We start from the raw sequence: 12334 nt of genomic DNA on the forward strand, positions 1-12334 counted from the left end.
ACCTCAAGTTCCCGTTCGTGGAGCTCCCACGGGATGAAGTGAAGCTGTGGGCCGGCTTCCTTCACAAAAGCTCTGGGGGTACATATGCATTTTACATGGGAAGCAACCTCACGTTTACAGAATACTTTCAGGAAGTGTTACTTCATGTGGTTCACTGAAGATGGCATGGAGTCATATGTACAAAGTACTTAGCAAAGTATAAATACTATACATTAACAAATGCCAGCCATCTTCTTTTACTGAGAGAGACAACTTGAGTTCTAAAATAATACTTACTATATCTATATCTATATCTATATCTATCTATATCTATATCTATATTTATCTATCTATCTATCTATACACACACACACACACACACAACACATCACATTGAGAAGGTCATCTAGCAGAGAAGCTATTAATGTATAGTATAATTGGCTTGCTGAACTACAGTGTATGTCCCTGTATGTGCTCTACAGTGTATGTGCTCTGTATTTCTCTGAAGTGTTGTGGGAGCTTCTTCTCCTCACCTAATGGAACAGCAGTGTGAAGTATCTCATCATTAATGCCAACACATGTCTTCACAGCATTCACCAGGACATGGACAAAATCCACACAGGGGACTCTGGGAAGGTGTTACAGGTGAACATGCCCTGGGCTAAAAATTCAGGAAAGACCTCCCTCATCTGCATCTGTCTCACTGACATCTTGCTGTGTGACTGAGTATGAATTATAAATCTTTGTTGCCTTTTGTAAAATCAGAGGAGCATATTACAAGAGCTTCAGGGCTAAGCAAATCCTGTGGAACCGAAGTATTTAAAGATAGTAGCTCTAGCGTTGTTATGGAATAGGCTGTAACCTCATGTTCCACTTATTTTGTGTAAATATATATATATATTTTAGTTATGAAATAATTATTCCAGAAATAGTAGGAAAAACTTTTTTCTGAGTCTGTGTACCTTCTTCCTTAGTTATAGCTGGCACTTAAATTATTGCTATATACTGATGTATTAGATATCATAAATCACATGGTATTGTAAGCTCACACTTTACATTGGTTTATGTGATTCCTATAAATTGCAGGAATCACATATTTCTACAAGAAAATCTTAAAGCTTTCCATTTTCAGTCTTGCTAATTTTAGTGCTTGTTTACAACGGAATGATTCGAGTTGTTTAAATCATAAGATTACAAACAAGTATTATAAATGTAGGAATTTATAGTCAGTATTTTTAGTTGAAAGATTAAGAAAGCATAATTATCAAACTATGCCCCTAGTCAAAATAATCATTTCATCAGAAAAAGAAAAAAGGGACATATGAATGCAAGTTATGAAACACTATGAATGAACAAAGATACACATGAGCAATAAAGCACTTACTGTACCAATAGAAATAACATGAATAAGCAAGAACTGTCATGTCCTGGCTGAAGACAGGCCTCATGGCCTTTAACTAAAGGCACCGATAATATCATATTATATAATTCATTCTGGGCCTGTCCATTTAGAAAATATCTATGCAGTTAATGCTCTTAATTTGTTGTTAAAGCATATTACCTTTTCAGCTGATTTTTCCCCTAGGGAGCGAGATTTCAGGTCCCATGTTTGAAAACAAATAATAGCAGCCCCCTGCTCTCCAGAAATAATAACTAGCTCCTTTCACATCTGCCAGGTTCTCATACTTAGTAGTGAGTACTAAGTTGCTATTGTACGGACGTGACTAAAATAAATTACAAAATAACTTAGGGCAGGAGTAGTTTTGGCTTACAATTTCAGAGCTTAAAGAATATTGTCCGTTGGCCCCAGGAATGTGGACAGAACATTATAGACATTATGATGTCAACAGAGGCATATGACAGAAGACAGTTGACGACTTATGACAAACCAGGAAGTAAAGAACAAGACAGGAAGTGACTAGGGACACTCAAGGAGTCATCCCCAATTGACATTCTTCTAGGAAGGCTTCACCTCCTTACTTCCTTGGTCTTCCAAAATAGTGCTACTGGCTATAGAAGAAGCATATAAAATGTAAGCCAACAGCCTGTGTTTCATATTCAATCTGTAACATGTATCAGACCTATTGCATGGCCAAAGCCTTCAACTGTTTCACTTGGGGATTTATTGTTGTTCTGTTTTTTATCTGGTGGTTATTTGGGGTTTTTGTTTTGTTTTAGATTATTGACTGGGTACAAAGGATTATAATGTCCAATGGATATCCATACTATATAATTCATCAAAAAGCAATGAATTCTAATATGATATCTTCCTCTTTTGCAAGTAGTAAGTACCACTCTCCACTCAACCCTCATATATATATAATCTGAAATTTTTCACCTAGGAAAGAAAAATTATGAGAATCAAAAACTTTGCTACAGGTTTTCAATTCCATCTGGTCTGGCGATGACCCTGTGCCACATCTTTCCATACCCAAATCCTGACTAGAGAGCAGGTCTCCCAGGAGTGCTGACACCCCTGAGAGCACAGGTAAGGCCACCACTTCTGCTTAAATACCTGGACCAAGAGGGACCTGCCCAGAGCTATCAGGACACAAGAACCAAGGACCAGCCTGGTACAGGATCCTTCCAGTTTTCATTTGCACCCCAGAGCTGACACTGTGCCATAGCTCTGCATACCCAAATTCCTCCAAGAGAGAACTGGTCTCTTATGGGGAGCTGATACACAGGCTTATAGGGAGGACGAGCCACAGTCAGAGACAGCAAGACCAGTTAATACCAGAGATAACCAGATGACGAGAGGCAAGGACAAGAACACAAACAACAGAAACCAAGGACACTTGGCATCATCAGATCCCAGTTCTCCCATCACAGCGAGCCCCGAATACCCCAACACAACAGAAAAGCAAGACTGTTTCAAAATCATATCTCATGATGATGAAAAGAGGACTTTAAGAAGGATATAAATAATTCCCTTAAAGAAATGCAGAACACAGGTAAAGAGGGAAAAGCCCTTAAAGAGGAAACACAAGAATCCCTTAAAGAATCACAGGGAAACACAACCAAACAGGTGAAGGAATTGGTCAAAACCATCCAGGATCTAAAACTGGAAATAGAAACAATCAAGAAATCACAAAGGGAGACAACCCTGGAGATGGAAAACTGAGGAAAGAGATCAGGAACCATAGATGCAAGCATCACTAACAGAATACAAGAGATAGAAAGAATCTCAGGTGCAGAAGACACCTTAGAAAACATTGATGTAACAGTCAAAGAAAATGCAAAATGCAAAAAGCTCCCAACCCAGAACATCCAAGAAATCCGGGACCCAATGAGAAGAGCAAACCTAAGGTTAATAGGTATAGAAGAGAGTAAAGATTCTCAAATTAAAGGGCCAGTAAATATCTTCAACAAAATTATAGAAGAAAACTTCCCTAACCTAAAAAAAGAGATGCCCATCAACATACAAGAAGCCTACAGAACTCCAAATAGATTGGACCAGAAAAGAAATTCCTCCTGTCACATAACAGTCAAAACACCAAATGTACTAGACAAAGAAAGAATACTAAAAGCAGTAAGGGAAAAAGGTCAAGTAACATATAAAGGCAGGCCTATCAGAATTACACCAGACTTCTCACCAGAGACTATGAAAGCTAGAAGATTCCAGACAGATGTCTTACAGACCCTAGGAGACCACAAATGCCAGCCCAGGCTACTATACCCATCAAAACTCCCAATTACCATAGATGGAGAAAATAAGATATTACATGACAAAACCAAATTTACACAATACCTTTTCATAAATCCATCCCTTCAAAGGATAATATATGGAAAACACAAAATCACGGAGGTAAACTACACCCTAGAAAAAAGCAAGAAAGTAATCTTTCAACAAGTCCAAAAGAAGACAGTCACACAAACATAATTCCACCTTTGACAACAAAAATAACAGAAAGCAATAATTACTGATTATTAATATCTCTTAACATCAGTGGACTCAATTCCTCAAGAAAAGGACATAGAGTAACAGTCTGGATGCACACACAGGACCAAGCAGTTTGCTGCATAGAGGGAACATACCACAGTGACAAAGGCAGAGGAAGGGCCAAAAAACACTTTTCCAAGCAGATGGTCCTAATAAACAAGCTGGAGTAGCCATTCTAATATCAAATAAAATCTACATTCAACCAAAAGTTATCAAAGAAGATAAGGAAGGACACTTTATACTCATCAAAGGAAAAATCTACCAAGATGAACCCTCAACTCTGAAAATCTATGCTATGCAAGGGCACCCACATTCATTAGAAAAACTTTACTAACACTCAAAGCACACATTGCACCTCATACAATAATATAGAAGGAGACTTTAACACCCAACTCTCAGCAAAGGACATATCATGGAAATAGAAACTAAACAGAGAAACAGTGGAACTGATAGAAGTTATGAACCAAATGGATTTAACAGATATCTATAGGACATTCATCATAAAGCAGAAGAATATACCTTTTTTTCAGCACCTCACGGTACCTTCTCCAAAACTGAACATATAATTGGTCACAAAATAGACCTCAACAGATACAAGAAAATTGAAATAATCCTATGCATCCTATCAGATCACCACAAGCTAAGGCTGGTCTTTATTAACAAGAAAACCAACAGAAAGGCCATATGCATATGGAAGCTGAACAACACTCTACTTAATGATAACATGGCCAAGGAAGAAGAAATAAAGAAAGAAATTAAAGACATTTTAGAATTTAATGAAAATGAAGGCACAACATGCCAAAACTTATGGGACACAAGGATAGCAATACTAGGAGGAAAACTCATAGCTCTGAGAGCCTCCATAAAGAAGGAGAGAGCATACACTAGCAGCTTAATACCATAACTGAAAGCTCTAGAACAAAAAGAAGCAAATAGATGCAAAAGGAGTAGATGGCAGGAAATAATAAAACTCAGGGTTGAAATCGACCAAGTAGAAACAAAAAGAACTATACAAAGAATTCACAAAACCAGGAGCTGGTTCTTTGGGAAAATCAACAAGATAGATAAACCCTTAGCCAGAATGACCAGAGGACAGAGACATTATCCAAATTAACAGAAAAAGAAATGAAAAGTGAGCTATAATAACAGAAACTGAGGAAATTCAAAAAATTATAAGATCCTACTACAAAAGCCTATACTCAACAAAACTGGAAAATCTGGATGAAATGGACAATTATCCAGAGAGATATCAGGTACCAAAGTTAAATCAGGATCAGATAAACCATTTGAACAGTCCCATAACCCTTATAGAAATAGAAGCAGTCATTAATAGTCTCCCAACCAAACAAAGCCCAGGACCAGATGGGTAGAGTGCAGAATTCTATCAGACCTTTAAAGAAGACCTAATACCAATATTCTTCAATCTTTTCCACAAATAGAAACAGAAGGAACATTACACAATTCATTCTATGAAGTCACAATTACACTTATACCTAAACCACACAAAAATACAACAAAGAAAGAGAACTTCAGACCCATTTCCCTTATGAATATCAATGCAAAAACTACTCAATAAAGTTCCAACAAACTGAATTCAAGGACACATCAAAATGATCATTCACCAGGATCAAATAAGCTTCATCCCAAGGATGCAGGGGTGGTCCAATATATGGAAATACATCAACATAATTCACTATATAACCAAACTCAAAGAAAAAAACCACATGATCATTTCATTAGCTGCTGAAAATTCATTTGATAAAATTCAGCATCCTTTCATGTTAAAAGTTTTGGTTAACAATGGGAGGAGAGGACCTTGGTCCTGTGAAGGTTCTATGCCCCAGTGTAGGGGAATGCCAGGGCCAGTAAGCAGGAGGGGTTGGGGTGGTAAGCAAGGGGAAGGGGGGAGGGAACAGGGGATTGTTTTAGTTTTAGTTTTAGTTTTTTTTCTTATTTTATTTTATTTTTATTTATTTATTTTTTCAGAGGGGAACCTGGGAAAGGAGATATTGCCAATAAGAAAACATCTAACAAAAAAAAAATTTTTTTTTTGGAAAGATCTTTTCCCAATCTGTTGGTTGCCGTTTTGTCCTGCTGACAGTGTCCTTTGCCTTACAGAAGCTTTGCAATTTTATGAGGTCCCATTTGTCAATTCTTAATGTTAAAGCATAAAGTTACTGGTGTCCTATTCAGGAAATTTTCTTCTGTGCCCATGTGCTAAAGACTTTTCCCCAATTTTTTTTCTATTAGTTTCAGTGTATCTGGCTTTATGTGGAGGTCCTTGATCCACATGGACTTGAACTATGTACAAGGAGATAGGAATGGATCGATTTGCATTCTTCTACATGCTAACCGCCAGTTGAGCCAGCACCATTTCTTAAAAATGCTGTCTTTTTTTCCACTGGATGATTTTAGCTCCTTTGTCAATGATCAAGTGACCATAGGTGTGTGGGTCTGGGTTCTGGGTCTTCAATTCTGTTCCATTGATCTACCTGCCTGTCACTGTACCATGCAGTTTTTATCACAATTGCTCTGTAGTAAAGCTAAGGGTCAGGGATGGTGATTCTCCCAGAAGTACTTTTATTATTGAGAATAGTTTTCACTATCCTAGGTTTTTTGTTATTACAGATGAATTTGCAAATTGCTCTTTCCAAGTCTGTGAAGAACTGAGGTTGCTTTCAGCTGTATGGTCATTTTTACTATGTTAATCCTACCAATCGATGAGCATGGAAGATCTTTCCATCTTCTGGACACATGCTCCACTATGTTCATAGCAGACTTATAACCCAGATGTTTCTCAAAAGATGAATGGATACAGAAACTGTGGTAGAGTTGAGTATACTCAGCTATGAAAAACAATGAATTCATGAAATCCTTAGGCAAATGGATGGATCTGGAGAATATCATCCTCAGTGGGATAACCCAATCACAAAAGAACATACATGGTATGCACTCACTGATAAGTGGATATTAGCCCAGAAGCTCAGAATACCCAAGATACAATCCACAAACCACAAGAAACTCAAAAAGAAGGAAGACCAAAGTGTGGATACTTCGATACTTCTTAGAAGGGGGAACAAAATACCCATGGAAGATGTTACGGAGACAGAAGGAATGACAATCCAGAGACTGTCCCACCTGGGGATCCATCTCATATACAGTCACCACACCCAGACACTATTGTGGATACCAACAAGTGCTGACTGACAGGAGCCTGGGATAGCTGTCTCCTGAGAGGCTCTGACAGTACCCGACTAATACAGAAGTAGAGACTCACAACCATCCATTGGACTGAGCACAGGGTCCCCAATGAAGGAGCTAGAGAAAGGATCCAAGGAGCTAAAGGGGTTTGCAGCCCCATAGGAGAAAAAACAGTATGAATAAACCAGTATCCCCAGAGCTCCCAGGGACTAACCCAACAAAAGAGTATACACATGGTGGGACTCATGGCTCTAGATGCATAGGTAACTGAGGATGGCCTAGTCCATCATCAATGGAAGGAGAAGCCATTGGTCCTGTGAAAGCTCTATGCCCCAGTGTAGGGAAAAATCAGGGCCAGGAAGCAGTAGAGGGTGGGTTGGTGAACAGGGGGAAGGAATAGGGGGGTTTTCAGAGGGGAAACCAGGAAAGAGGAGTACATTTGAAATGTAAGTAAAGAAAATATCTAGTAAAATTTTTTTTAAAAAAAGAAAAAGTCTTGGAAAGATGAGGAATTAAAGGCCCATACCTAAACATACTAAAAACAACATACAGCAAACCATTATCCAACATCAAACTAATTGGTGAGAAACTTGAAGCAATCCCACTAAAATCAGGGACTAGACAAGGTTGCCCACTCTCGTCCTATCCACTCAATATAGTACTTGAAGTTCTAGCTAGAGCAATTAGACAACAAATGGGGATCAAAGGGCTACAAAGTGGAAAGAAAGAAGTCAAACTATGACTACTTGTAGATATGATAGCATACTTTGGTGATCCCAAAAATTCCACCAGAGAACTCCTACAGCTGATAAACAACTTTAGCAAAGTGACTGTCAAACAAAACAGTAGCCTTCCTAGACTCAAAGGATAAACAAACTGAGAAGGAGATTAGGAAATGAAACCCTTCACAAATGTTACAAACCATATGAAATATCTTGGTGTGACTCCATCCAAACAAGTGATAGATCTGTATGACAAGAACTTCAAGTCTCTGCAGAAGGAGATAGAAGACCTCAGAAGATGGAAAGATCTCCCATGCTCTGGGATTGGCAGGATTAATATAATAAAAATGGCCATCTTGCCAAAAGCAATCTACAGATTCAATGCAATCTCCATCAAATTCAAACTCAATTCTTCATAGAGTTAGAAAGAGCAATTCTCAAATTCATTTGGAATAACAAAAATACCCAGGATAGCAAAGACTATTTCTAACAATAAAAGAACTTCTGAGGGAATCACCATCCCTGACCTCAAGTTGTACTACAGAGCAATTGTCATAAAAACTGCATAGTATTGGTAGTGACAGGCGGGTAGATCAATGGAGTATAATTGAAGACCCAGAAATGAACCCACACACCTATGGTCACTTGATCTTTGACAAAGAAGCTAAAACCATCCAGTGGAAAAAAGAGCATTTTCAAGAAATGGTGCTGGCTCAACTAGTGGTTAGCTTGTAGAAAAATGCAATTAATCCATTAATTTTTTATTAGATATTTTCTTTATTTACATGTCATATAATTTCTCCTTTCCCAGTTTCCCCTCCAAAACACAAACAAACAAGCAAAGTCAACAAGTACAAACCCCTGTTACCTGCCCCCTCCCCATGCTTGCCACCCCACCTTTTCTTTCCCTATACAAAGCTCAAGTCCATGTGGATCAAGGACCTCCACATAAAACCAGACACACTGAATCTAATAGAAGAGGAAGTCAGGGAAAGTCTCGAACACATGAGCACAGGAGAACAGAAAACTAATGGTTTATGCTCTAAGATCAAGAATTGACAAATGGGACATCATAAAATTACAAAGCTTCTGTAAGGGAAAATTATTGACATTGTCAATGGGACAAAACAGCAACCAACATATTGGGAAAAGATTTTTACCAATCCTTCATTGGAAAGAGGGCTAATATCCGGTATATACAAAGAACTCAAAAAATTAGACTCCAAACAATCAAATAACCCTATTAAAATGGGGTACAGAGCTAAATAAAGAATTCTCAACTGAGGAAACCCGAATCGTTAAGAAGCCCCCAAAGAAATGTTCAACATCCTTAGTCATCAGGGAAATGCAAATTAAAACAACCCTGACATTCCACCTCACACCAGTCAGAATGTCTAAGATCAAAAACTCAGATGACAGCAGATGCTGTGGAGGACGTGAAGAAAGACGGACACTCCTCCATTGCTGGTGGATTGTAAGCTGGTACAATCACTCTGGAAATCAGTCTCATGGTTTCTCAGAAAAGTGGACATGGGGCCTGAGGACCCAGCAATACCACTCCTGGGCATATATCCAGAAGATGCTCCAACATGTAATAAGGACACATGCTCTATTCTATTCGTAGCAACCATATTTATAGTAGCCAGAAGCTGAAAAAAAACCGATGTCCCTCAATAGAGGAATGAATACAGAAAATGTGGTACATTTATACAATGGAATACTACTCAGGTAATTAAAAAACAATGATTTCATGAAAATCTCAGGCAAATGGATAGATCTAGAAAATACCATCCTGAATGAGGTAACTCAGTCACAAAAGAACATACATGGAATGTACTCACTAATAAGTGGATATTAGGCAAAGAGCATGGTATACCCACGATACAACTCATGGACCACATGAAAGTCAAGAGGAAAACCAAAGAGTGGATGATGCTTCAGTCCTATTTACAAGAGGGAATAATATAATCAAGGGAAGTAGAAGGTGGGAGGGACTTTGGAGGAAGAGAAGAGTGGGGGGGGGAGAGGGGAAGAATCAGGTATGGGAGGAGATGGAGGAGATGTACAGAGGGTCAGGAAATTCAACAGAGTTGTATAGCAATGAAGAATGTGGAACTGAGGGTAGTAACAAGAAAGCCACAGATTCGAGGAAAGCAAGAGCCTCCCAGGACCCCATGGGATGGCATTAGCTGAAACACCCCACAAAGGAGAGGAAGAACCTGTAGAGACCATATCCAGAGGTTAGGGATTGCCCCCTGTTTGACAGATGAGGCTACACACCCATCTTTAAAATTTTAACCGAGAGTTGCTCCTGTCTAAAGGAAATACAGGGACAAAGAGTAGAACAGAGACTGAAAGAAAAGGCCATCAAGAGACTGCCCTGCTTGGGGGTCCATCCCACATGCAGATACCAAACCCAGACACTATTGCTGATGCCAAGAAGTGCTTGCTAACAGGAACCTGGTACAGCTGTCTCCTGGGAGGCTCTGCCAGATCCTGACCAATAGAGATGTGGATGCTCACAGCCAACCATTGGACTGAACACAGGGGACCTCATTGGAGGAATTAGGGGTAGGACTAAAGAGCTGAAGAGGCCTTATCTGGCATCAATGGGAGGGGAGACCTTTGGTTCTGTGAGGGCTTGATGCCCCAGTGTAGAGGAATGCTAGGCCAGCAAGGCTGGAGTGGGTAGGTGGGGAGCACCCTCATAGAAGCAGGGTAAGGGGGATGACATCAGGAGTTTGCAGGGGTCATACTGGGAAAGGGGATAACACTTGAAATGTAAATAAATAAAATATCTAATTTAAAAAATTCAATTCCCTCAGACATTCCTGTGTTCTTTCCTACCTCCGAAAAGGCAAACAGAATTCCAAAATCTCCCCAAGGGGAACACCTCACTTCCAGATCCTGACACAAATCTAAACTGCTCTAGTCAGAGAGCTAAAACTCAAATATTCTCAAGCACAGCTACTGTAGATTTTCTTGATTGACTCAGCTTGCAGGAAATACACACCTGGGTGGAAACCGAGTCACTAATAAAACCGAGCCACTTTTCTGGTCTAGAAATCTTCCTTAGATTGGAGACCTTCGGCCTCATCTAGTATCTGCAAATGCCTGAGAAGTCATGTGGCCAAGTCCAAGGATCAAAATGAAAAGATAGATGCTGGGTTTTGGGGAACTTTATCCAAAACCAAGCATCTATTTGCCTCAAAAGGCATGTATAAATGCCTATGGGTTTGTATTTTTCCCATAAACCCAGAGTGCTGGCAGGTGCTTGCTATTCTTTCTCTGACGTATCGGGGGTGTCCAATCCATCTTCTTGGAGGAAGAAAGGCATGTTGTTACACAGTGCTGAGCATTGGAAGGGATTTTAGAGGGCAGTTCCCTCGGAACTGTTAACTGAGGCAAGGGCCATCTTCTCTCCCCTCTCTCCAAAAATACTGATGGACTCTGGCTAATGAGCGAATCCGCCACTGCCAAAATGCTTCAGATTTAGCAAAGTTCTCTAGGAATGGATGGCTGGGGACAGGGCTGGAGACCTAAAGGACCTGACTTGCAGAAGCTACTGGTGAAGAACAAGGAGTAGATTAAAGATACAACAAAACAATACAAAACAAAAGCACATTTATTAATTAAAAGAAAATTTGCTTCCTTGAAAAGTTTTCAGATCCACTTCTATTATATAATTTTGTGTGGCTCGTAAGATTTTTTTTGTTTAGAATGAAAAAAAATAACATCATGCTAATATCACACATCCCCTCAAACTCACTTGAATAATCATTCTTAAATACCTATAGTTCAAATCTGTAATGAGTATTGGCATTTGAAAGGCATAAGGTAAACACTGGGGTAACTTTCTACTCTTCTAAGAAAAACAGAGAAGAAGGTGAACTGACTGAGAGACTTCTTGATGTGTAGGCTAATCTAAAGAGTATCCAATTCTCCTGTGCTAATTTTTATGCCTGACAATAACACAGTTGTCTTTAGCAACTGTAGCATTAGCTCATAAAAGGTACACCTTAGGGCAATCATCTCTCACTGTGACTGCAGCACCTTGGACCAAGGCAGCTTTTAGTCTTGCTCCAAGCCAACTTAAGCAACCCCTTTTATCAAAGGGGACATCAATGCATGCAGGTGTTGCTTAGTGGCTCTCCTGGTGACCCCATCCTCTCTCTCTATTGACAGCAATGACACTAGTCCCTGAGCTATTCCGGTTGAGAAATCACTTATCTTTCACACAGAGGGTTGTGTCTCCTTCTGAATTCAAAGTCCATAAATCTTTTTCAAAATCATATATATCTTTTTTCTCTCTTTAAAGAAATGTCGGCTGTCTTCTAACTTAATACATACCCAGATACATAGACACAGGAGAAAATAAAGAACAGAAAATTCTAGATACTTTGAGCGCAAAAATAATTGTCTTCAGAATACCAACATGGTTTCAGAAAAATAGGACTTTTCTTTCTCAAAAAGGGATAATGTCTCAACT

General features: G+C 39.2%; 1 protein-coding gene across 4 annotated transcripts in view; it reads right to left on the reverse strand.

The window, feature by feature from the left end:
• Window positions 1-12334, reverse strand: part of Tmem200a (transmembrane protein 200A) — a 97153-nt gene that overhangs the window by 58298 nt on the left and 26521 nt on the right. Inside the window, exon 1 of one of the 4 annotated variants that reach the window (XM_031380646.1) lies at window positions 1541-2183. The exons of the other annotated variants lie outside the window; for them this stretch is intronic. The gene's annotated coding sequence lies outside the window, so the exon portion shown is untranslated. Of the gene's footprint in view, window positions 1-1540; window positions 2184-12334 lie in introns of those variants that run through there. 4 annotated transcript variants of the gene reach the window in all.

Source organism: Mastomys coucha, unplaced genomic scaffold (assembly GCF_008632895.1).
Source record: "Mastomys coucha isolate ucsf_1 unplaced genomic scaffold, UCSF_Mcou_1 pScaffold2, whole genome shotgun sequence".
Classification (NCBI taxonomy): Eukaryota; Metazoa; Chordata; class Mammalia; order Rodentia; family Muridae; genus Mastomys; species Mastomys coucha.